The sequence below is a fragment of the Rhinopithecus bieti genome, unplaced genomic scaffold (genome assembly GCF_001698545.2).
Source record: "Rhinopithecus bieti isolate Rb0 unplaced genomic scaffold, ASM169854v2 scaffold_19737, whole genome shotgun sequence".
NCBI classification, from domain to species: domain Eukaryota; kingdom Metazoa; phylum Chordata; class Mammalia; order Primates; family Cercopithecidae; genus Rhinopithecus; species Rhinopithecus bieti.
In genome coordinates this window covers 659,799-683,658 of record NW_016809683.1, presented here as the reverse complement: position 1 = coordinate 683,658, position 23,860 = coordinate 659,799, and the positions used below count along the sequence as shown (strand labels likewise).

The 23,860-nt window shown below is 44.5% G+C and overlaps 1 protein-coding gene across 5 annotated transcripts in view; it reads left to right on the top strand.

Moving 5' to 3' along the window:
- Positions 1–23,860, top strand: part of LARGE1 (LARGE xylosyl- and glucuronyltransferase 1) — a 653,148-nt gene that overhangs the window by 66,358 nt on the left and 562,930 nt on the right. For 2 of the 5 annotated variants that reach the window (XM_017890121.1, XM_017890122.1), the window contains exon 2: positions 1,007–1,069. The exons of the other annotated variants lie outside the window; for them this stretch is intronic. The gene's annotated coding sequence lies outside the window, so the exon portion shown is untranslated. The remainder of the gene's footprint in view (positions 1–1,006; positions 1,070–23,860) is intronic. 5 annotated transcript variants of the gene reach the window in all.

The window sequence follows — 23,860 nt, the reverse complement described above, 5'->3', positions numbered from 1 at the left end:
AATTTAACTTGGCCGTTTTCTGATTGCGTCATTTCTTGCAGTTGCATGTCCAGTGGGAGTATTTATTGAATTCTTGCCTTTTGGGGCTTCCCTGCTGTCTGGGTATCAAAAGCTCACAATGGATTTTTTTCTCCTGCCCTTGAGGAGCGTCTGTTTCTTTTGACTTCCAGCTTAGAATAAAAGAGCCTCGGCCGGGCGCGGTGGCTCAAGCCTGTAATCCCAGCACTTTGGGAGGCCGAGACGGGCGGATCACAAGGTCAGGAGATCGAGACCATCCTGGCTAATACGGTGAAACCCCGTCTCTACTAAAGAATACAAAAAACTAGCCGGGCGACGAGGCGGGCGCCTGTAGTCCCAGCTACTTGGGAGGCGGAGGCAGGAGAATGGCGTGAACCTGGGAGGCGGATGGCGTGAACCTGGGAGGCGGATGGCGTGAACCTGGGAGGCGGAGCTTGCAGTGAGCTGAGATCCGGCCACTGCACTCCAGCCCGGGCGACAGAGCCAGACTCCGTCTAAAAAAAAAAAAAAATAAATAAAATAAAATAAAAGAGCCTCTAGTCTGTCTGCCCCATGAACCTTCCCTTAAAAGATGTTATTTTAGGCTGGGCACGGTGGTTCACCCCTGTAATCCCAGCACTTTGGGAGGCTGAGAAGGGCGGATCCCTGGAGCCCAGGAGTTCGAGACCAGTCTGGCCAACATGGTAAAACCTCGTCTCTACTAAAAATACACAAATTAGCTGAGCCTGTAATCCCAGCTACTGGGGAGGCTGAGGCACAAGAATCACTTGAATTCAGACGGCAGGGGTTGCAGTGAACTGAGATCACGCCGCTGTATTCCAGCCTGGGCAATAGAGCGAGACTCTGTCTCAAAAAAAGAAAAGAAAAAAAAGTTACTTTAGCTTTTCTGCTTGCCTTGGAAAACAAAATTAGGGAGCAGAGGGGATACAAAAAAGGATAATGACAGACAGGTTCATCTGACCTTAAAGGGGCCTTGTCTATTTTTCAGAACCTACATTAAGAAACAGATTCAGATCCATCAGCCGTTTGTAGAGCACCTGTCATGAGCCAGGTAAGATGTGTAGCGTTTTCAAAGCTGTTTTATTAAATCCTCACAGAAACCTTTGCGAGTTGCTGTTTTTCAGCTGGGCAATCTGTGCTGAAGTAAGCTACCTCGCTTGGCTCACACGGCTAAAAGTAGAAGCACCAGCCTAGGGCTTGGTGTTGTCCGCTTCTAAGTTTAGGGCTGTAATCTGGTTCTTCCACCAAAGAAGACACAGTGGCTGCCTCAGAGGGATCTGGAAACGGGGTCTAATTCCCAGTTCTGGTGGGATTTCCCCTGTGTCTTCCTCTCTTGACTGATGATCAGTAGATCTGTTTATCACTCCTAGGAGCTGCGCCTTGCGGCTTCATTTCAGCCTCTTCATACAGACCTCACTGAGGCTCTGAGGGGGAAGTGGCTGCTTAGACCCACCACCCACCCAGCTTGTTCTATCAGGAATGGTTCCGACCCTCTTCCATGGAGAGGCATGTGACTGTCTGGGTGTAGGACATTTCCAGAGGAGGATGGCCCCCGGAGAACTGGTCCGGGGATGGCCACAGTTCGGCACTCTGGTTGGATTCTGCACCATGAAACATTTTGGAATCTTTTCAGTGGAAGTTTGGCTCTTGGACAGCTCTCTTCTGCTGTCCCCTAAATCCCCTATTCCTACTGAGGTTAGAGGCCATTTTTTGTGCATGGTCATCACCCAAGTGCCAGCATAGGGCTGGGTGCCCGGGAAGCCTCCAGTAAGCAGCACTGAAGTGAGGGTTGCATCTCAGGATGCCAAGACTTGATCCCGACTCCATCATTTATTGTTCCAGTTCTCTTAACCTTTTAAGCTTCAGTTTCGTTGTCTTAATAAAAAGGGGACATGTGAAGAGATGACAGTAGTCCTTCGTGGTTTGCTGTGAGGACTCAATGAGCAAAAAACGTGTAATGAGGGCAGGTATGGGCTTTATTATTTTTTGTATCTTGAGGTTGGTATTCACTACATATTCATCAGAATGATGATGAAAATGTAAGGAACCTCCTCTCTGAGTTTCATTTGCCCGATTTTAAAAACTAGGATACTGGTGTTAATCTGTGGTTCCTGGGGGGAGAGGGCTGCTCATCAGAAATTCCTGAGGGCCTTTACCAGAAGCACAGGACCAAGCCCCATCCCTGAAATTCTGATTCCTGCCATCTTGGCTGGAGTGTGGCACGTGGGTTCTGAAACATGGGTCCTGGGGATTGTGCTACACAGCCCTGGTGAGGCGTGATGGACCCTCTAGCCTCTGAGTTCTCTCGCCAGGTCCTTTCTGGGTTGGGCAGGTTGGAGGCACATGGAGTGTCTAGCAAATGGTTAGGGTTCTGACAGTTTCCCACTCCACCCCTCTACCTCCCACCCATTCTTCAAGGCCCCCTTTAAATGGCACCTTCTCCAGAACGACTCCCCGGGCCTTCTGAGCTGGAAAGTACTCTCTCTCTGCTGAGTGCCCCGTGGTCCTGCCTCTGGGGTTTTGTCGTGCTGCAATCAGCCATAAGCTTGTGGAGGGCACAGCCTCGGTTGATACAGCAATGACACCCCACAGCATCTTCGCCGGGCTCTTGCATCCAGTTGGCATATCATATATATTTACATATGTCACCAATACATTTATGAATAACTGTTTCAACAGCTAACTCTTTGGTTTTATAAATCACAAGTGCATCTCCCAAGATTCCTTCTGTTTCTCTTCAGACCAGTAACACAGAATGTCTTTGTTAAATTGGTCCTTTTTTTTTTTTTTAATAAACTGGAGACACTTGGGGAGAAAAAAGTGATGTACTCTTCCTTTGTAATTAGCTATGATGATGAGACTATCTTTTCCATTATGTTTTATTTTTACTTGCCTTGGAATTTATCAAGTGGCCTCTTTTCTATGAAGGTTACCCTTCAAGTAAGTAAGGGAGCTTGGTGAGAACACTGGGGATTTACTTTGTACTTTTTTAAAATAAGACTCATGATGGAGAAGGCTGATGTGAGCTGATGGTGAAAGCTCAGCCTGGAGCTATAAAAAGGGGGTCTCTGAGCTGAGAAACTGAAACCGATCCTCCACGATCAAGATTTATTTTTTCTGCCATCAACTGCCGAAGTAATTAATAGTCACTTTTATTTTAGAATTTGTTTTATATATTTAACAAAGCCTTCTGAGTAGCCCTTCATGGCTTCTCTTCATACCCAGGGCAAGGTCTTTTTTTTTCCCTTAAGTACATTTATAATTGCATTGATCAACTCTGACTTTGTGATATGCCAGCTCCTTGAATGTGATCCTCATTTGATTTCATGTTTTTGATGCAAATGGATCTTGGAATCCATTCTAGAGTGCTTTGGTAGATTTCTTCATCCATAAGAGGCAGTTTATCTTGTTCAGCCTCTACAAGGACTGTCTGGTATGGCCGGTCTGGGCATCTGGCTGGCCACGAGCCTGCCCAGTAGGGACTCAGTTAGGACCTGCTGAGAGCGGTTTCGCTTTCACATTTGCTGCTGCTTGTCCACAGCTGAACTGAGAGGTGTTCTCGGGGATCCCTGGAGTATTGAGAACAAAGAGCAGAAGGAAGAACTTGCATCCTTCTATTTTCCATCCATTCAGTGAATATTTAGTGCCTGCCCCAAGGCAGTTCTGAGGATACAGCAGACGGCACAACAGGCAGTCCCTGTCCTTGTGGACGTGCTCTGGCACCAAGCTGTTTCCAACTCAGCACATGTGGGAAAGGAACTGGCATTTTTTCATATCCTTGCTATCTTCGGCATATGTGGGCATACTTATTTAAACCTCACAACTCTCTGTGAAGTAGGTATTATTAGGGGTTCTGTAGGCCACATGTATCTGTGAACATCATACTGGTGTGTGGTGTTTTGCATAATAGAGCTATGAAATTATGCAGCTGGGGTTTGAAAATAAACCCTGCCTTTTGCCATCTAAATGTTGAACAAGGGACTTAAACGCTCACAGCCTCCTCCTCGTCCCCTGTTTTGAATGAGGCTAAAGGTTAGACCTCTTAGGATCTTTTGGTAGTTAACACTTTGCAGGTTGGCGTGGATACACACAGGTATTGTAAACCCGTGTGTGCTTGGAAAACCGAGGCTCTTTCTGCCTGTGATTCTGGAGTGACTTCTGGATTTGATCCTATACAGAATGCTCTTACATCCTATTCGTTATAGGGAAGGAAGCTTGTGGCAGGGAATCTGGAGACCCACGTTCCATCTGGTTCTGCCCGCAAATTGTGTGTTCTCGGACAAGTTCCTAGACTTCTCTAGTTCTCAGTTGTCGCATATCTGAAATGAGACAATGGTGCTGATTTCCCTTTGGATTAATTTCTCCTTGGATAAATTTATCTTTGGTGGCTTTGTTTGGGCCCTCCTCTTCATTTTCATCAAGACTTCTCATGTTTAAATTTCACATGGTGGAGGGCTTGCCTGGTTGCCTCATTGATCACTGTGACCCTCGCCTGGCATTCCCAACCCTCTTTACCCTGTTCTGCTTTTTCTTTATTTTCATAGCACTATAGCACTTATCACTTTCTTTCTTTCTTTCTTTTTTTTGGAGATGGAATCTCACTCTGTTGCCCAGGCTGGAGTATAGTGGCGCAATCTCCACTCACTGTAACCTCTGCCTCCCAGGTTCAAACCATTCTCCTGCCTCAGCCTCCCAAGTAGCTGGGACTACAGGCGTACGCTGCCACGCCCGGCTAATTTTTTTTTTTTTTTTTTTTTAAGCATAGACAGGTTTCACTGTGTTGCCCAGGCTAGGCTGGTCTCGAACTCCTGAGCTCAGGCAGTCTGCCCACCTCGGCCTCCGAAAGTGCTGGGATTACAAGTGTGAGCCACCGCGCCCGGCCTTCATAATACTTACCACTTTTTAACAGACTGTATGTTTTTTTAAATTTATTGTGTTTATTTTTATAAACAAAAAAGAAATCTTACCACTGGAATGTAACCTAATTAAAGAGTGAAATCTTTATCGATCTTGTGCCCAGACCACCTTGAAGCCATGAAGGGCTGCTCAGGAGGCTTTGTTAAATATAAAACAAATTCTGAAATAAAAGTGACTATTAATTACTTCAGCAGTCGATGGCAGGGAAAAAAATATTGATCTGGGAACATCTGTTTCAGTTTCTCAGCTCAGAGGCCCCTTTTTGTAGCTCCAGGGCTGACTTTTCATGGTCGACTCATATCAGCCTTCTGCATCATGAGGCTTATTTTTAAAAAGTACAAAGTAAATACCACAAACAGGTATTGTGACTTGTGGAACAAGTTGTCGAGAAAATTACAAAGAATAGTTCCTTCTGCTGCTATTTGCTTAGAGCCGGCCTGGCTCTAATAGCTAGGGCCCTTGTGTGTTCTTTTCTTGAGCATAAAGAGTTTCGCAGAATACGGACATAGGAGGGAGTCACTCTATATTGGTGGTAGAACAAGGCAAAAACAAGACCACTTAATCATCAACACGGAGCACAGATAAAAGCAAGATCCCTGCGAGGCGCAGAAACGACCAAACGTTCCCCAGTCTCAGCTCACATGAATGTTTCTTTACCAATTGTGGCTTTAGCCTCATTCTGTTCCTCCTGCCTCTTAGATAAAAATTAGGAAGCTACGTCATCATAAAATTTCTGCTCTGTTGACAGCGCACCCAATTCAGAGCAAAACTGTGTTTCTCTGAGCCTACCCCTAAATCACTGAACACAGTCCAAATTGTATAATGAGCTCCTCCTGACATCCTCGTGCTGAGATATCTGAAATTCTGCCTGGCATCGTGTCTACCTTGTTGCAGTCAACCAATAAACTCAACTTTGTTTGACTACAGGTATGTTTCTGGTAGTCTTTAACTGGAGCCGGTGGCACAGTCACTTGGTGAATAAAACCTTGTCATAGGCATCACTGTAGAAATGTGTAGGTTATTTTACAGCTGAATGGTATTGAATAGACTCACACACAGCTTAATTGGAGAGCTGAGTCACTTGATCATTGTGGAAACAGAGCAGGATGTGACAGAAGGCGGAAATGCAAAGGTTGGGTAAGTGTGCCTCGAAGTGAGTAAGTTGAGAGAAGGAGAAAGCCTAGAAGGCTGGGGTGGTAGAGAGGAGAAGGTGGGTAGGGCTGGAAGAGACAGTGGGGTCTTGAGTAAATCGCTTGTTTAGGAGTCTAGACACCCAAGGTCTTATCCTGGATTTACTGCATATGAGCTCTTGACAACTCCAGTAGTTAGGTTTTTCACTTGTAAAAAACAGGGTCAGTAATCTCTCCTCCTTATCTCACATAGTAGTTAATTTGTGTGAAACACCTTATAAAGTGTCCTGTGCTGGAAAAGTATAAGGCCTGGCTCTAATTGTGGAGAAAATAAAAAAACACGCAGTTTCAAGGTGTTTCACCCATAAGCCAGTTGCTAAATGATCCCTCTCTGTCTTCCACCACCCAAACTTTAGAGATGAGGGTTGCCATAGGAACCTTGTCATTATCATTCAGCAGCTGTAGACTTGCTTTGGTGGTGTATGTTTTTTAAGACCGGTTAGGTTACTTAAAGGGTCTTGGGAGCATGAGTGTGGTGGGAGGGGCTTAAGAGAGAGGCAGGGATAGAATTAGAGAAAGGAGCCAGCAAAACCCTTCCCCCATCAGATGAAGGGCCTAGGATCCACCTGCTACCTTTACACCCTCTGCCCTATCCCCCTCCACTCTGAGTCAGACTTGGTTGTTCAAGGATTTAAATGGGAAAATGTGTTAGCCAGATTATCCTTCCAAATAAGGTTATAAAGTCTACCGTATTAAAGAGGGGAAGATTTCCTTCTGTGGAATTTCAGATCTTGATGATAATAATGGTAATATTAATAATATGACTGTCTGTCGTTTATTAGGTGTTTGTTTTATGCTGGACACTGAATTCAGCATTTATGGGTGTTGCTTCATTTAGTACTTGAAATAAATTCATTGTTATCCTTCTTTGCAAATGAGGAAGCGGAAACATAGAGGTTAAATGACCTACCCACAGTCACCAGTCAGCCGGCCTCATGGGAATTGGACTAGGTCCTTCTGACCTCAGATGTGGAAGACTTAACTCTGCTCCCTGGTTTCCTTGCAGATAATCCTGGGATATGAGAACTATTATCTAGGACGCTCATCTTTTAGATGGGAAAATAGGGGTTAGAAGAGGTGAAATCCCTCTTTGAAGGCCATGTTATTGCTGCTGCTGGTGGTAGGTCCTGGGTGAGGCCCGAGATCTTCTGATCATTATTGCAGACAGTGAATAGGACTTTTCTCCTGGTGGGTTTAAATATGAGTGGTTGTGGTCGCTGGCAGTTTCCGCAACAGAGGTATGGTCCTCCTTTAACTTTTCTGTGGAAAAGGCCCTGAAGCTACGGAACCAGATTATCTGGTCTCTCATTGTACCTCTACCCGCTAACATCCATCTGACCCTGGGCTACTTCTTTAATTTCTCTGTCCCTTTGTACTTCCTTGTATGGAAAATTGGGATAACAACTGTACCTATGCCTTAGTGTTGTAATAAGAACTAAAGGAGGCTGGGCGCAGTGGCTCACACCTGTAATCCCAGTACTTTGGGAGGCAGAGGCGGGTGGATCGCCTGAGGTCAGGAGTTTGAGACCAGCCTGGCCAACATGGTGAAACCCCGTCTCTGTTTAAAATAAAAAAAAATTAGCTGGGCATGGTGGTGCTCATCTGTAATCCCAGCTTCTTGGAAGGCTGAGGCAGGAGAATTGCTTGAACCTGGGAGGCAGAGGTTGCAATGAGCCAAGATTGCACCATTGCACTCCAGCCTGGGCAACAGAGTGAGACCCTGTCTCAAAAACAAACAAACAAACAAAAAACTAAAGGGATTAATATGTTGAAAACTTGTAGCCTGGTGTCTAGTACCTAGTAGGTTTTGAGTAAGTACTGCCTGTTAATAATGTATCCCATCCCTCGTTTGAAAGATGTAATCCTCATTTGAGTTTTTTTCAGTAGACCGGAGCTCCTGCCTGCGCCCCGTGGAATTAATATCCTCTGAGATACATGGATACTGTTGATGTTATGGTGAAGATGGTGAGGTGTTGGGAGGTGGAGTGGAGAGAGACTGATTGATGTAAAAACGACATTAGCTTGCTAAGGACACCCAAGTGGTTGAGATGTTCTGTGAAGTGGGCCTGTGTGTCTGCTGGACCTGGAGTTGAGGGGACAGGTTTCTTTTGATGCAGCGTCTTATCCTGGGGTGACTCTGGGAGGCAAAAGCATTGCCTTTTCATGAGACTGATGACACACTATCATTCCTAGACCAGAAATGGTGCAAGAACAGAGAGGATTTATCCTGCTTTTCTTTCTCTACACAGTCCCTGTGACAGAGAAGGTGTCTGCTGAGTGGACAGGCCAAGAACTGTTCTCCAGGACTGAGTGCAGATGAAATAGGGGGTATAAACCCATGAAGAACAATGAGGCAGAGGGAGTGAAGCGGGACACGCTGGGGTGGAGGAGAAAGAATTTGCCTTTATTACGCGGTTAGCCTTTTTGGTTCTTTAAGAGCTTTAGGAGGTAGTGAATATGGTCCTCCAGTCTACAGACCAGAAGAGGCATCTCAGGCAAGTGATTTGCCCAGTACTAGTTAGGGATGGATCAAGGACCTGGCCCCAGGTCCCTCTCTCGGCCTCAGAGGCCCTCTGGGATCCGTTGAAGGGACTTGTCTTGAGTAATTAACTGAATACTGGTTTATTCAGAATGAGGGGTCTTTAGTTGGAGCATAGGCTTGTCTTTGGTGAAACCACTGGGGTTTTTGGGTCCAGCGTCTGGCAGTGTGCAAGGAGCCTGGGGCATCTTTGTCACAATGTGGCTTCAGGAAGAGCCCTCCTTCCCTTCCTGAGTAAGGCACAATTTGAGTCAGGCTGGGGTGGGCTCCTGTTGTGGGAACAGGTTACTGTGGGTGCTGAAGGGAATGACTTTTAGTCTGAGTCATTCAGTGGCCTGCGGGAGTGCAGGGCTGGGGGTGGAGAGAGAAATAGAGGTGCTGGCCAAAAAGTCTCAGTGCCTGCCCTTTCTTACCCCTAGGGCCCATGAGCCTGGTTTAAAAACCACTTATCCACCACCTTGTTTTCATTCTCACTCACTGAGTCCTTGAGATGTAAGCGTGTTGGTGAGGAAAACTACTGCGGTGGCTGAGATGTGCTGGGCGAAAGATTTTCAACCAGTCTTTTCCTAATAAGCAGCGACTTGTTTATATTCTGAGCTTTCACAGCAGCATTCTAGAAAAAAAAAAGAATACGGAGGACTCAAAAAAAAATGTGCTGCCTGATTTAGTTTTGATTGCTCATGTCTCTGGCTTCTTTCACGGAACTATTAATTGACTGTAGGGAGTTGCTGCTTTTCGCACAGTAAGCTCCTAGGCATGAAGCAAAAGGATGACATTGATCATTTTGGGGTCCCTCAGACTCTGGCCACGTTGAAACAGGCTGTCAGGTTTTTTTTTTTTTTGTAACCCTCAGACTCTGGCCACGTTGAAACAGGCTGTCAGTTTTAACCACCAGTTAGCATGAGTGGGGGTGGCAGAAATTACCGGTTTGATTTTTGATCAGGGGCTATGGCTTATACTTAAGCTATTTGGAGGGAGGAGGAAGCGTGAATGAGTGAGTTAAGGCAGGAACAAGATGGAGCCATGCTGGGTTTTTTAGGCAGTTGTTTCAAAAACAACACAAAGTAAGAAATGGTGAAAACCAGGAACTGTTTGACTTTTTCTAGTTTACAATGAGAGAAGAAAGATGTTTGGGGAGTTTTAGAAGACTTGAGTCTGTTGCCTAGTAAGTACCTCTGGTGGCGTCCTTGTACAGATCAGTTCACAGTATACCACTGCTTAGAAGTGGACTAGATTTAATGGGACTGGCTATTTATTCAGCAACAACTTATTATTCACCTTCTATGTATAAAGCACTATTCTGAATAAATGTCTTCTGAATTGTTAGAATCTAAACTGTACTCGATATTGTTACCATGTGAAGCATATCTTATGGAATTCTGATTTTTTAAAAAACTATTACTCCCGTGTCATTCAATGAAAAGTTTCAGAACAATGGTAGTTGAATGCAGTTTGGGTACAACTGTGAATATCTAATGTTCTATATTTGTATATGGGTGAAACATTTCGGAAGATGGGTAAGATGCTGTAAAATAATCAGTCTAATAAAGTCAGTGTTTTAATCTGTGGCTGCCAGTATTACCAGAGAGAAACAGCCAGAGGTCATGTGCCTCTCAGTGGAACTTGGATCTGATCAAGACCCTCCATCTAGCTAGGAAGTCACAGGAAATACACGGAGGGCAGAGACGCAGGTTAGATGACAAACAGAGACACTGTCATGAAAATTCAGACAGCAGAGAACTCTGTAGAAAAACAACCCTGTTCTTCATCAAGGGAATTGTAAGGGGGAAAATTGGATAGTGCCAGTGGCTTGTGGATGTTAGATGAAGTTAAGGAATTAATGTTCTTTTTTTTTTTTTTGAGACGGAGTCTCGCTCTGTCGCCCGGGCTGGAGTGCAGTGGCTGGATCTCAGCTCACTGCAAGCTCCGCCTCCCGGGTTTATGCCATTCTCCTGCCTCAGCCTCCCGAGTAGCTGGGACTACAGGCGCCAGCCACCTCGCCCGGCTAGTTTATTGTATATTTTAGTAGAGACGGGGTTTCACTGTGTTAGCCAGGATGGTCTCGAACTCCTGACCTCGTGATCCGCCCGTCTCGGCCTCCCAAAGTGCTGGGATTACAGGCTTGAGCCACTGCGCCCGGCCTAATGTTCTTTTCTTAGTGTGGTAATGAAATTGAGATTTAAAAATAAAGGTTTTGAAACCATTAGGACCAAGATGATAGTATATTGGGGATTTGCTTGAAAGTAATCGCGGGGTGGGGAGAGAGGGAGTCATGGGAATGAGTAGGGTAGAGAGGAAACAAGACTGTAATGATCATGACTTGATAATTACTGATACCAGGTCACAGATATATAGGGACTCTCTTTTTTTAAATGTTTTTAACATTTTTCATAATACAAATGTTAAAGGAAATAATGATTTAGTCTGTTTCTTAGCCATTTCCTAAAGATAGGCATTATAAGGTCCGTTATAGGCCAGGTGCAGTGACTCACGCTTGTAATCCTAGCACTTTGGGGTAGATGATCTGAGATCGGGAGTTCGAGACCAGCCTGACCAACATGGAGAAACCCCGTCTCTACTAAAAGTACAACATTAGCCAGGCATGGTGGCGCATGCCTGTAATCTCAGCTACTCAGGATGACTGAGGCAGAAGAACCGCCTGAACCCGGGAGGCAGAGGTTGTGGTGAGCCTAGATCGTGCCATTGCACTGCAGCCTGGGCAACAAGAGTGAAACTCTGTCTCAAAAAATAAAAATAGATAAGTAAGATCTGTTATAAGTAACATCCTGGAGTTTTTCAACTTGATGTGATGCTCGAAAGATGGTGTAGTTCCCTAACATCATTCCATGAACTTCTAGGATTCTGGGTTTCCGGGGGGCGGGGGAGGTAAGGGAGAGAGACCCAGGTCAGTGGGACTTCAGAATCCTGGAAATACACTTCAGTCACAGATGTGTCACCTGTACATTTTAGATCTTTGTGTTTCCCAGAAGATTTTGTTGGGGACAAAAAGGAGGCTCGTTATTTACAGAAAGAAAAGTTTGGGGCCAGGCGCAGTGGCTCACGTCTGTAATCCCAGCACTTTGGGAGACCGAGGCGGATGGATCACGAGGTCAGGAGTTCAAGACCAGCCTAACCAACATGGAGAAACCCCGTCTCTATTAAAAATACAACATTAGCCGGGCGTGGTGGCGCGTGCCTGTAATCCCAGCCACTCAGGAGGCTGAGGCAGGAGAATCACCGAGCCCAGGAGGCGGAGGTTGCAGTGAGCCGAGATTGCGCCATTGCACTCCAGCCTGGGCAACAAGAGCCAAACTCCATCTCAAAAAAAAAAAAAAAAAAGTTTGGAAACCACACTCTTGTTTTATAAACAAGGAAACCAAAGCACACAGAGGGGAGGTGATATACTCAAGTTTGCACAGCAGGCAAGTTGCCAGTCCTCAGACCGCATGGCAGCTGTTCTTACACTCTTCAGTCACGCCAGTCCCCAGTCATTACCCTTTAGACCTCTTGGACAGGGGCCCCAAGGAAGATAGGTCACCTGCATGCAGGCTTCCAGTGCTGCCTGATCCTCCTAAGTGGAAGCTGTGCTGATAATGGAAATCACTTTCTACGTTCAAAGCACCGAAAGGAAAGCCACATTGGAGATGCACTTACTGCATGCTCCCAGCTCCCAGCTTTCTCTTTTACTAAACTCCCTGTGCCAGGGAGCATTGTAGCAGGAGGGAGACATTGAATTTGGGAAACAAACAGTCCCACTGGGACTCTTCCTGGGCTAGAAAACCTGTATGTTGAACACTTAATCATTTTTAGTGCTTGTTTCATCTGCTGCTCATATTTATTTGTCCTCAATAAAACCAAGAAACCTTGGAGGGTCTCGAGGTATCCTGTCTTTCAGGGTTAGGGACACTGTGGAGCACAGTTAGAATCTAGGGTTACACATGGTGTCTGTAAATCGGATGGTTTCCATTTTTTTTGTTTCTTTTTTTTTTTTTTTTGAGATGGAGTTTTGCTTTTGTCACCTAGGTGGAGTGCAGTGGTGCCATCTCGGCTCACTGCAACCTCCGCCTCCCCGGTTCAAGTGATTCTCCTGCCTCAGCCTCTTGAGTAGCTGAGATTATAGGTTCCCGCCACTACACCCACCTAATTTTTTGTATTTTTAGTAGAGACGGGGTTTTACCATGTTGGGTAGCCTGGTCTCGAACTGCTGACCTCAGGTGATCCCCGCCCCCCTTGGCCTCCTAGGAAAGAAAGGAGATGAGTAAACTGGAAGTGGGAGGAAGGGCGCCGGGAACAGACTGTGGGAACTAAATTGTACATCTGTTCTCTTACGGCCTTGTTAGACCAGTGGCTTTTAAACTTCTTTTACTGCATTCAAACCTGCAGGATAAGGCTTGTTTTCATCCGTAACATTTTAGTAGCGGTTTGGCCAGGTTGTGGATACAGGGAGGGCTTGGGGCAGGGGTGGGACCTCTGGGGAGGATGGTGATGTCTCACTAGAGGGTTTGAGTGCAGTTTGAATAAACCCACATATGCATTTTGGATGTTCCTGCATGCTCACTACTCTTCCTCTGTCTACCTCTGTTGAGACCTCTTTAATTTTTAATTATTTATTTATTTNCTCAGCCTCTTGAGTAGCTGAGATTATAGGTTCCCGCCACTACACCCACCTAATTTTTTGTATTTTTAGTAGAGACGGGGTTTTACCATGTTGGGTAGCCTGGTCTCGAACTGCTGACCTCAGGTGATCCCCGCCCCCCTTGGCCTCCTAGGAAAGAAAGGAGATGAGTAAACTGGAAGTGGGAGGAAGGGCGCCGGGAACAGACTGTGGGAACTAAATTGTACATCTGTTCTCTTACGGCCTTGTTAGACCAGTGGCTTTTAAACTTCTTTTACTGCATTCAAACCTGCAGGATAAGGCTTGTTTTCATCCGTAACATTTTAGTAGCGGTTTGGCCAGGTTGTGGATACAGGGAGGGCTTGGGGCAGGGGTGGGACCTCTGGGGAGGATGGTGATGTCTCACTAGAGGGTTTGAGTGCAGTTTGAATAAACCCACATATGCATTTTGGATGTTCCTGCATGCTCACTACTCTTCCTCTGTCTACCTCTGTTGAGACCTCTTTAATTTTTAATTATTTATTTATTTATTTATTTATTTATTTATTTATTTATTGAGAGGGAGTCTTGCCCTGTCCCTCAAGCTAGAGTGCAGTGGCGCGATCTCAGCTTACAGCAAACTCCATCTCCCGGGGTCAGGCGATTCTCATGCCTCAGCCTCCGGAGTAGCTGGGATTACAGGCATGCGCCACCATGCCCGGCTAATTTTTTGTATTTTTAGTAGAGAAGGGGTTTCGCCATGTTGGCCAGGCTGGTCTCGAACTCCTGACCTCAAGTGATCCACCCACCTCGGCTTCTCAAAGTGCTGTGATTACAGGCATGAGCCACTGAGCCCAGCTGAGACATCTTTTTAGTTTCCTAGTTTGACCTTTAGAGTAAGGCCCTTTAGCATTATGGGGAATACTTAGAATTGAGTTCAGGGCTGGCATCCATCCACTGGAGGCATCATTAGTCATTTTAATTTTTAATGAGTACCCACTGTATGCTGTGCTCCTGGGTTTCAGGGATGGCTAAGATCTAGTCTATACTTAAAAGTGCACAGTCTAATAATATAATGAAAAACAATACATAAGAGATTAATGTTATGACATTTTTGCTCTTTGCCAGGTACCCAGGCAAATGTTGTGCTTGTGTTTGGACGTTTACTTAATCTTTGCAACAGCCATCAAGAAGGGTTATCATTAATAACCTAATTTTACAGATGAGACACCAAGGCTTGGAGAGATCATCTAACTTGCATAAGATCTTAGAGGTAGTAGTAAGTGTTGGAGACAGGATTTAATGCTAGGCAGCCATCTCCAAAGTGCTTTTTTTTCTTTTTGTTTCTTTTAAAGACGGAGTCTTGCTCTGTTGCCCAGGCTGGAGTGCCGTGGCGCGATCTCGGCTTACTGCAAGTTCCACCTCCCGGGTTCTAGCCGATTCTCCTGCCTTAGCCTCCCGAGTAGCTGGGATTACAGGCACATGCCACCACAACGGGCTGAATTTTGTATTTTTAGTAGTTGCGGGGTTTCACCATGTTGGCCAGGCTGGTCTTGAACTCCTGACCTCACGTAATCCACTCGCCTCAGCCTCCCAAAGTGCTGGGATTACAGGCGTGAACCACTGTGCCCGGCCCAAAGTGCTCATTGTTACAGCCACCCTCTCTGCCTTTCAATCTGGAAAGGACGTGCTCCCGACCCATTGCAGTATAATGAACATAGCCACAGAGACGTTCACATGCACAGGGCAGTGGGGAAGCAGAGTTCACGCATTCACAAGCAGGGAAGATAGAACGAAAAATCAAGGACAGCTTCACAGAAGAGATAAAGCCTGGGTTGGGTTGTGAGGATGAAAAGGAATGTCTACCAGGAAGGCTAGGAGTATGGAAATCCATATGAATAACATAGACAGGACCCCAGAGGAAGAAAACAGATGCCTTGTTTGGAGAACTGTAGGTGTTTTTGTGTGTGTGTGTGGGCTAGAATGGGAAATGTGAGTGAGAGAGAGCAACAGGTAAAATGCTGGAGAAATTCTCAAGGGTAACATCCCAGCTGCCCTCCCAGTCAGTAGCCATTAGCAGCATGTGGCTACTTTAAATGAGTTGAAATGAAATAAAATTAAAAATATAGTTCCTTAGTCTCAATAACCACCACATGCAGCTAGCAGCCACCATATTTTAGAGCACAGATGTAGAAAATATACATCATGACTGAAAGTTCTGTTGGGCAGTGCTGGGCTGAATATTTCCTTATTTGGCTCACATCTGTCAAGCTGCACCTGGTGTTTTTTGACACCTGCACACGTCAGGTTTCAGAGGGGTTTGCTTTGTTTTGGTAGAAGAGCCTGCACTGGCTGCTTAGGGCCACAGTGGAAGTGCCAGAGAGATTGAATGTATAGTTAGAAGCAATGTACAGTTGCTCAAGATATATTAGTAACTTGGTTTTTTTTTACCACTGCTCAGATGAATATATAAAAATCCCAAGAAATATGTTATTTCCCCTCTAAGCCAGCAGAGCTACTAGTTTTATTAAACAGACAATGGCAAATCTATTTTTAATTTTATTTTTTATTAAAAAATGCCCTACTGCTTGAGATTCTAATCTCTAGCTGAATAATAAGTGTCATTTTCGAGTTGCAAATTGCCAGAGCAGTAGCGTGCGTTGAAGGCACTTAATAAATAGGATTCGGTGCTTTGCGTCCATGTAGAGACAAAAATAGGTCAAAAGCTTTTCCCTTTTCTTTTGAGTACAGTGTTCTGACTTTCCAGGTGGTAAGGAACCATTTAGAACTATAAAGGGATTTTGATTTTGATAACGGTAACTGTGTTTAATTTAACAAACTTTCTATTTTGTAAGAGGCTTTCTTTGAAGTCCTGTCGGCAGTTTGTTAATATTTTAGACTGTTATTTGTGACCAAGAGATTCAGTTTGGAGGACTTTTTGTGATCCACCTGTGTGTTTTAAAATAATTTGCCACTATTTTTGGAGTACTTGGTCCCGGGAGATTTGTGCATGAGTCCTGATTTTGTCTCTTAGTCACGGTGTGACTCTGGGCAAGTGTGTGCTGAGGATCTCTTGGCTTTCTGACTTTGTATTTATTCACCTTGCTCAGTTTTCCCACGGAGACCCACACTCACACCCACCCTTTAGCACGTGGACTTTGGTGGAGATGATATTGTGCAGGGCTTCAGGGGGAGACATAGGACTCAGATTATTCCTGATACTGGCTTTTAGTAATTGGCTTAGAGGTGGTTTCATGACCTAGTTGGAGCCCATAAGATGTGATGAGACTTTTGTTGGGGCTGTTGAGAGGCACATGTGTTCTTTTCCACTGGCCTTGAACCTCAGAGGGTGGAGCTGCAGATATCGTAGCTCCATCCAGCCTAGCAGCTGTCTTGCCACTGCATGACGCCTGAGAATGAGGTCCATGTGGATGAGAGCAGAGCTGAGAGGTGGAGAGGGACCAGGCCACCTCCTGGACCCAGATCAGACCTTGCCAGAGGGTAGATTCCCCTCTGGATCTTACAGATTGTGAACTATTCAGTCCTTTATTTTGCCTCCGTTAGTTTGAGTTGGATTTTCTGTCACTTTCATTGGAAAGCTCCCTCATAAACTCTGACACCTTTTTTCTACATTTGTAAGAGGAAAAAAAAAAAAATGAGAGTAACAGAACAGATGCATCTTGGCTTAGCATAGATTGCATCCTGCTAATCTCATCATAAGTTGAAAATATCAAGTTCAGAATTTGCATTTAATACATTTAACCTACATTACAGCGTGGTTTAACTTAGCCTACCTTTCATTGGCCTGTATTTGGGCAAAATCATGCAACCTAAGCCTAGATATATTGAATACTGTACTGAAAATGAAAAACAGAAGGGTTATGTGGGCACTCAAGTATAGTTTCTATTGAATGCATATTGCTTTTGTATCATCATAAAGCTGAAAAGTCACCCAGATGAGGTGGCTCACACCTGTAATCCCAGCACTTTGGGAGGCTGAGGTAGGTGGATCACTTGAGTCCAGGAATTCGAGACCAGCCTGGGCAACATGATGAAATCTTGTCTCTACAAAAACTAGAAAAATTAGCTGGGCATGGTGGCATGTGTCTGGGGAGTTTAGGCTGCAGTGAGCCATGATGATGATGACGCCACTGTACTCCAGCCTGGGTGAGTGAGTGAATGAGAGAGACCCTTTCTCAAAAAAAAAAAAAAAAAAAAAAAACTGAAAAATCTAAGTCAAATTATCCTAAATTGGGGACTGTCTGTACTTGCCTCATACCTTGGGCTGCTGTAAAGATGAAGGAGGGCAATAGATCCAACAGCACTTTAAACGTGGTAAAATATTAGATATTTGCAAGAAAAGATGCCAAAACCTTTCACACCAAATTTTGACTCTTTGTGTTAGAAATAAATCAACAATGTAGTTTCACAGCTCCAAGCTAATAGAGATTAAACTGTATCACTCTCAGTATTTTGCCGAAGTGAGTTGGTCTCCAAAAATAGTTTTAAAAGGATATATGTATACAGAGTTCTTAAAGACAGGAAGTAAGACTGCAACAGGATTTCTTACTGATTTTATGACCGTTTTGTTTTTTTAAAACTAGGTCTCTTTTGTGCATGGATTCTATTATTTTTCCTAGATTTTACAATGGGGGGATGTGCATTTTCTTGAGGGGGTGCAGATTTGGTGCAGTGCTAGCTGTTTTGCATATATTATTAAATCAATTATTATTATTTTTTTTGAGACGGAGTCTCGCTCTGTCGCCCGAGCTGGAGTGCAGTGGCCGGATCTCAGCTCACTGCAAGCTCCGCCTCCCGGGTTTACGCCATTCTCCTGCCTCAGCCTCCCGAGTAGCTGGGACTACAGGCGCCCGCCACCTCGCCCGGCTAGTTTTTTGTATTTTTTTTTTTAGTAGAGATGGGGTTTCACCGTGTTAGCCAGGATGGTCTCGATCTCCTGACCTTGTGATCCGCCCGTCTTGGCCTCCCAAAGTGCTGGGATTACAGGCTTGAGCCACCGTGCCCGGCAAATCAAATAGTTTTATAATTGAATATGAAGTAGGGCAAAATCCTAAACCTAGTTAGTATGGATGTGCGTTTCCTGCGTATTCATTTTCCTATATTGGTTTACGTAGTTTCCTACCACCTTTGATTCAGAGGCATTTTAGAGGCATTTTCTCCAATGATCTGGCCCATAGGTAATGACCTCATGATCCATAAGTAAATGGGATCAGCGGAGTGTTATGTCTCCTACAGCAGAAGGTGCCTGGGCTTTAGGGTTGAACGCATCTGGGTTTGAAGCCTGGAGCCCCCATGTTCCCTGGGTTCAGGTGATCTTCTCCGAAACAGTGAGGGGCATAGTTCCCTGTAGTAGGTATGCATGAAAGTTAGATGAGGTGACGTAAGTCAAAGTGCCTCATACCTGGTAGGTAGTTAATAATCGCTTTTCTTATTTTTTTAATTAATGTAAACGTGTGGTTTGAAGGCAGTCAGTCTGTCTCTGGGGAAATTAAGAATTTTATTAACAGAATCAATTGGTCCCCGTAGCATTCATATTTTAATTCTTTAGGCTACTAAATCTTATTCTCACTAGTTGTTCTGTGTTTGTAATCTATACAGGCTGTGGTAGAATGAGAATGTTCTCTATTGGCATGCTAGCGTATGGTCACTTACTTGTTCAGTTATTTGTTTGTTCCAGCATATGTGTAAATGGGGATCTTCTCTGCCAGGGGTTGAGGAAAACACCCTTTTTTCTCTCTGATATAGTTTGGATGTTTGTCTCCTCCAAATCTCATGTTGCAGTGAAATCCACAGTGTTGGAGATGGGGCTGGTAGAAGGTAACTGAATTATGGTGACTGATTCCTTATGAATGGGTTAGCACCATCCCCTTGGTGATGAGACAGTTCTCACTCATGGGAGATCTGGTTGTTTAAAAGAGTCTGAGACCTCCTCCCTCTCTCTTGCTCCCACTTTTGGCATGTGACATGTCTGCTCCTCTTTCACCTCCCGCCATGATTGTAAGCTTCCTGAGGCCCAGCAGATGTGGGTGTCATGCTTCCTGTACAACCCTGCAGAACCATGAGCCAATTAAACCTCTTTTCTTTATAAATTACTCAGCCTCAGGAATTTCTTTCTAGCAGTGCAAAAATAGATTAATATATTCTCCTAAATTATTTCTTGACTTTTTGGTAGGTCTATGCATTGGGCTATTTCTGAAGCCTCTGTTTAGGTAAAGCATTGTTTGCTATTAGAAATTCTACATTCACTTCCTCTCCTGGCAAAGATTTTTCTATTATGGGAATAGTTCATTCCTTTCATTTTTTTCCTCCTCTGATATAAACAAAAAATGTGGAGAGCTGTCATGGGTAAGATGGATTTGTTTAATTCTGCGGACACCATCAGGGAGACCCAGGAGCCCTTGCTTGGGGGAGTGAGGGAGATGAACATCATCTAAGGAAGAACTTTTAACCTCTGGAGCTCCCCATCCGTAGGATGGACTGTTCCAGAATGCAGTTGAGATCTACTGCCAAAGATGTTTTATTAGGATAGAAATCGCTAAAGGGCAATTATTTATTTATTGTTTTTGGGGACAGGGTGGAGTACAGTGGCACAATCATAGCTCACACTGCAGCCTCAAACTCTTGGGTTCAAGCGATCCTCCTGCCTCAGCCTCCCAAGTAGCTGGGACTGCAGGCATGCTCAGCAATATCCCACTAATTTTTAAACTTTTTGTAGAGATGGGGTCTCGCTCTGTTGCTCAGGCTGGTCTCAAACTCCTGGCTTAAAGCAATCTTCCCACCTTGGCCTTCCAAAGTGCTGGGAATACAGGCATAAGCCACTACACCTGTCCAATTTTTAAAAAAGCATTTTTTGAGATCCTAGTACTGTATGAGTCACTGAAGATTGAATAGACGAGATTTCAGCAGCCATAGTCAGAAGCTTGAAATTCCATGTTGTTAGAGATCGTGTTGGGGTAATGACTGAGAGCAAGAGTTGGCACGCTATGGGTCAGTCTGTCTTCCTGTAGCCCATGAGCTAAGAATGGCTTTTACATGTTGAAAGTGTCCAAAAAAAATCAAAACAAGAGTACTGTTTTGTAGCACGTAAAAATTAAATTTCAGTGTCCATAGATTAAGTTTTCTTGGCATACAACCATGCCTGTTTCCTCTTATCTGTGGTTACTTTCCTACTACAGTCATTGAGAGTTGCCAGAGAGATGGTATGGCATGCAGAGCTTTCGTGACTTACTGTCTCACCTTACACATAAAAAGTTTGCTGGCCTGTGTTCTAAAGTAGAGTATCCTTAACTTTCCCACCCTGAAACTTTGTGGAAAATGATGTTCGTTCAGCATACTGGGATAAGTGGATGATACCTTGCTGGCCTGAGGCTGAAGGCACCACCCAGCACACCCGAGGCTCATTTGCTGCAGAGCCTCTAGAAGTTCTCACTGAGAGCCGGCCGTGGCCATAGGTTTCAGCCCGACCTACAGCTGTTTGATACTAACATGCCCACCTGGGTCAGCTCTTCTTAGGCATCTTCAGGATGCCTGGACTCACATGATCATAGTCATCTACGTAGCTAAGTCTCACAAAGGTTTTCGCAGTTTACAAATGCTTTTCACTTAGGGCTGCTTGCTTTTTCTCTGTTTTCAGTGGTTATGTTTATCTCTCATAATCCTTTTGGTCCTGGTCTCTCTCCACTTGAATTAGCCTTTCTTGAAGATGTTAGGGCATGTATGAAAGTGTTTGTTATTAAAAAAAATCGTAATGTTGCAGGGGGAGACAGGAAGGATATATACATACCCTCACACACATATATACACGTATATATACACACAGATATGTATACTACATATCTGTGTGTATATATCCTGTTTGTATCCATATGTATCCATATGTATGTATGTATACGTATGTATGTGTGTTTATGTGTATGTGTGTATATATGTAATACTCCATATATATATGGAGTGGCATGTGAAAAATAAATTTCACTGCCCTTAAGAGTATTACAAAATCCCTGTGCCTTTGGCATTTTAATCACAATCATGGATGTAGCAGTGGGACGGGAGGCTGCAGAAGACAGAGCCAGACCTTACAGAGTTAGCTGGAGGCAAAGCTCACCCTCTCCCACGGAGCTCACAGAGCTCACTCTCCCCCACAGAGGTCCCATGTGCTGCCTGGGCTCTAGCTACATCTTCTGTATTGCTCGGTTTTACTACACTTATTATTCTGGGATTCATGTGCGGTCCCATCTCCCTTTTCGTCCTCAGTGTGTTCATGGCAAACTGCTATTATCTGAACTGGCTTATTGAGTCTCTGTTTGTTGTGATCAGGGCATAATGGTAGTTGGTACTTACAGTGTTCCAGGTCTTGTCCTCACACTTTACATGGATTAATTTGTTTTGTTTTGTTTTCCAGTAAGGTAGATAATGATGGCTATCCCTATTTTACAGATAAAGAATCGAAATCACAGAAAGGTTAAGTTACTGGTCTAGGCCACCAACTAGGAAATGAGAGGACTGAGGCTTGAACCCAGGTGGCTTGTTGCTGAAGCTCATACTCTTTGATACCTTGGGCTGCCACTTGAAGCCATGGAATGCAGCTGAAATGCCTGGGTGTGGAACTTGGTGGGAACAGAGGGAACATTGAACTGTAGATGGGTGGCCAACCTAGATAAGTGAGATTGGGCCTGGCCTGGTGCAGCAGCTGTAGAAGTTGCAGGGTTCATGGTGTGCAGGAAGCAAATGGACAGAAAAATATGACAAGGCTGGTCCTTGGTCCTGCTGGCCAGAGGGAGCCTTCCAGTTTTCTGGCAGGGACTGTGAATGGGGAGACGAACACAGTTGACACCATTGTGTGCCAGGCGTTTGTTACGGTATTTAATCCTCCTAATAACTCTGCCAGCTGGTGGTCTTGCTTCCATGTTCCCATTTTACATAGGAGCTACCGTGGTCAGAGAGGTCGAGAGCTCCCCCAGGATCAACTAGTGAGTAGAGGCCAGAGCCAGAATTTAAGCTTTGGAATCATCTGCCTCCACTGTCTTTCCTTTCCATCACACCAGCTCTGTAGGAAGCAGGCTGAACTGGACCCTCCACACTAGTCATTGTCAACCTTATCCCTTTGATAGTCTCTTGAAATATGGCCTCTTCCCCAGAAGTGCTTGTTTGTGTACGGCATGCACACAGTTTTGAATGCAAAATCTGGAGCTTTACTAATCCCATCTATAGGTTCAGAGCTGTTTCTGACCTTGTAAAGTCAAGCTAAACCAGGGCTAATACAGTTGGGAGGAAGAGGAATGGAGTGATTGCTAACTACTGACTTCATCTGGATCTTTTTCCCGATTAGCAGTGACTTTGCTCATTCTGGGTAGTTAGTGCCTAATGTGTGTTAGGTTCCGGACCCAGACCTCACATGCTCGATTTTATTTCAGGACCCCTTTAACCCTATGCCGTAATTTCCCCTATTTTAAAGATGATAAACGGAAACTTGGAACTTGGAAATTTATCCATGCCAGGTGAGCTGGAGAACCTGGCTTCTAACTTAGCTCTTCATTATAATGACTTTCAAAATAGTCAGGCTACAGTTAGTGCCAGCAGGTCTTTAGCATGAATAAGTGAGTGCTTGAGGATATTGCCAGGCCCTCAAATGTCATTTCTCACCTGCCTCTGTTAGGCAGCTCAGATCCACCAGCCTGGGGAATGCTGCTGAATTTCTGGTTTTATCCTGAATGCCATCCGATGCATTAATTAACATGACTGTGAAAGCACCTCACACTCTTGGAGGGTTATAGAACTAGGAAGTCCTTGCAGCCTCTATTGCAGGCAGCAGTGCAGTTAATCCCTGCTGAGACAGTGCCAAGCTGTCTAGGGGGTTGAAAATCACAGGAGGTTTGCAAAGACTTGCCTGCCTTTACAGACTGCAAAGTGTAGAATTGTAAATGACAGGACACTTAAAGATGCCATGTATTGTGTGAATGCTTCTCTAGCAGTAAAATATTATACCACCACAAAGCCCTTATGAACATGCAATCATAATTTCTGCATAAGCACCAGCAATAAAGTGAAATTCAGCTCCATCCAGTTTTGCAAGAATTTTCCCTGGTGGTGAGTGCTAGCCATTGTGTGAATTCTCATCTGGGTGAAGAGAAACAAAATCCATTTCTCTGAACATGGTTATTCTTTGAAATAGCTTTGGCCTCAAACTTTAGAGCAAAATTTATCCTGCATGGGAAATGCTAACTGTATCATTTCTAAAGCTGTAGCTTTGTCGCTGAGGCATATTAACGTGATAGAAACTTTTCCTTGGGGCTCATGACTTGCCTCTGCCTGATTTTTTTCATAAACTTAAAGACCAGTGAATGGAGTGAGCAGTGCTCCCTTGAAAATTCACTGTTACCGTTTGGCTTTTTTGAAAGACAACTTTGTTTGGCTTAAATGTTTATAGTAAAAACTGTAGAATGGGATGAGAAAAAAAAATTGCTCACATTCCTACCACCCTCCAGTTATTGCTGAAGGTACTTTCACTCGCGACCCTGTGAAGAGGCCACCAAGCTTTGTGTGAACTATAAAGCGTTTTTTTTTTTTTTTTTTTTTTTTTTT